This window comes from Tenrec ecaudatus, chromosome X, assembly GCF_050624435.1.
Source record: "Tenrec ecaudatus isolate mTenEca1 chromosome X, mTenEca1.hap1, whole genome shotgun sequence".
NCBI lineage: Eukaryota > Metazoa > Chordata > Mammalia > Afrosoricida > Tenrecidae > Tenrec > Tenrec ecaudatus.
The window spans coordinates 56,968,506-56,971,274 of record NC_134548.1 but is presented as its reverse complement, the minus strand read 5'-3'; the positions used below and the strand labels follow the sequence as shown (position 1 = coordinate 56,971,274).

The window sequence follows — 2,769 nt, the reverse complement described above, 5'->3', positions numbered from 1 at the left end:
TGGCTCTGGCGGAAACGTGGTACAGTGGGCAGAAGTGGGATGGGCTCTGGAGCGGGGTTACGCCAGTGGGAAGTGCACAGCACTGGCCTCCCAGGCAGGGAGAGGAGCGGGAGCTAAGCTGATGCAGGCCGGCGGGCAAATGGGGTGCCAATGGAGAGGTCCCAGGAAGAATGGGGGTGGATAGTTCTCCGTGGAGGTCGCCCAGGCAGCCACCAGTAGGTTGCAGGTCAGTTATGGAGGTCCTGGGTGAATGGAAGGAGGAACCCGGGTCCAAGGACAGATTGCTGCCACGTGGGGAGAGGGGGACTGTGGGAAAAGGAAACTTCTCTCTTTGTGGGGTCCCATGAGTGGGCAGCTGCTGTAGGGGATCCTGACACCATTGTGCGTGTCTGGGAGAGCAGCCAAGCGACTCCATGTGCGGACCCAGTCTGGGGTTTGAGTGTGGCTATAGCTGATCATGGTCATGGTGTCCGGGCCTGATGACCCTAGATGTCCCATGAATAGAATCCTGGATCACTGAGGCCCCATCTCACGACAAATGTGTGGGGTGGGGGTGGGGTGCTGTCCCAGGGGGATCTTTCACTCACTAGACTCCTTCCACTCAGCTACCTGGACAGCAAACCTGCCTTGTTCGAAAGAGCCCTCAGAGTGTACAGCTCACCTGGTCCACCATCTTCCCTTTTCTTCTGTCCGTTTTTTCTTTAGCCTCGACTCTTTTTTTATATCCACTTCTTTTTGTTTTAGTTATTACTTCTTTCGGGGCCTGTTGTTTGCCTCATTTCTCACTATATTTATTAAGTTATTTAATTTTTTTCATATTTTATTTTTGGCAGTTGTTTCTCTTGTTATATATATTTACTTTTCTTGTTCAAACTGACCAGAGACAATGGTGCCCCTGTGACACAGAAACCCCAATAGCTAAACCTAATAGACAAGGTCTGTTACCTACTCCTATCCTTATGAACACCATTAAAACACAAATATACCACCACCAAAATGCTCAGAGACAACAATTTCAATTCACAAAAAGAAAGCACACAGAATGCACTGTTCGGAACCTGTTATCCGATTTACTGCCGATGGGTTCCATTCCAGTGCTACAGAAATTCCCAAAATAATATAAGACTGACAACATGTCTGTCTGATTTTACATTTGGGAGACAAGGGAAAAAAAAAAAAAAGAAAGCACACAGATTGGCTCTCAGAAATTGTAGGGAACCATACAGAGAACCAAATATAGAGAGCTGAAAGATGGTCAGGAAGAAGAGGAATATTACTTGGGTGTTTTCAACAGATTGAGAGAACAATTGAGAAAATTATAAATGAAATCAAAGACAACAGAAAAAAAAATTTAGAAGAATTTTTAAAAACACTATAATAACAAACTGACAAATCAAATGAAAATTTACAGACCATATGAAAACAGCAAATGGAAATTCAGAAGATTAATATTAAGAATACAGAAATAGATAACACAGTTGAAGAGTAAAATTGAATCAATGGAAGGCCCAAATAGAGATAGTGAAGTCAAGTTATTCAAAACTAATCTGCTATAGGAACAGTTAAAAAAAGAGAACTAAATATTTATGTGGGACACATCAAGAAGATTTACTAATGTGTGATAGGAATTAAAGGACAGAAAGTAACCTCTTAAAGAAAGATAGAAATTATCACAGAGTGTTAGGATGAAAATTTCCCTACCATCATGAAGGATGAGAAGATATGCATTCAAGAAGGTGCACAAAACTAAAAAAAATAGATTCCCCCTCAAAAAATCACCATGATATACCTTTATCAACTTTCCTCTCAAAAAATGGAAAAGTTAACTGCAAAGGGAACCAAGGAGACTAGGCCCCAAGTTTTCAAAAGAAATAATGCAACAAAGAAGGCAATGGGATGACATATATAAACAAAAAAATTGCCAACCAAAATCAAATGCTCAGCAAAACTGTCCCTCAAATAAAATGGTGAAATTAGGACATTTCCAGACAACCAGAAATTAAAGGAATTTCTAAAAACAAGACCACATTTACAAAAATACAAATATGAGTTGTTTGGACATAAAACCAATACCAACAGACAACAACTTGAGATTAACATACATGAAATCACAAAACAGAAGTCAACCCAAACAGATGCTATTGTTTGGTGGTGGTAGTGGCATTAGCCCATGGGGTTGGATTTAGGTGTCATCGAGTTAGTTCTGACCCATAGGAACACTATGTAAAGAGCAAAACATTGTTCAGTCTTACACCATCTTCACAGTTGTTCCTATACTTGATCGCATTGTTGCAGCCACTGCATCAATCCACCTTGTTGAGGACCTTCCTCTATGTCCACCGCCTCCTCTATCTTACCAAGGATCATCAATCTCTCTACAGGGACTGGTCTCTCCTGACAAGTCTAAAGCATGTAAGACAAAGTTTCGCCATCATTGTCTCTAAGGAGCGCTGCAGACGTACTTTCCAAGACAGATTGGTTTCTCATTTTAACAGTCCATGGTACTTTCATTATTTTTCACCAGCATTCAAATGCATCGATTCTTCTACAGTCTTCCTTAAGGTCCAACTTCCACATGCATACGAGGCAAGTGAAAATGCCATGGTTCCGGTTGGGTCCTTAAAGTAACCTTTCTGCTTTTCAACACATTAAAGAGATCTTGTGCCGCAGGTTTGCCCAATACATGTCCTTTGATCTCTTGTCCGTTGCTTCCAAGGGCACTGAGTGTGGATCCAAGCAAACCAAAAGTCCTTGACAATTCAATCTTTT

General features: G+C 41.6%; 1 non-coding gene across 1 annotated transcript; it reads left to right on the top strand.

Moving 5' to 3' along the window:
* Window positions 1-1,042: 1,042 nt before the first annotated feature.
* LOC142435454 (small nucleolar RNA SNORA54) lies at window positions 1,043-1,166 on the top strand. The gene has a single exon (XR_012781506.1). It is a non-coding gene; the product is annotated as a small nucleolar RNA SNORA54 (small nucleolar RNA).
* The last annotated feature ends 1,603 nt before the right edge of the window (window positions 1,167-2,769 follow it).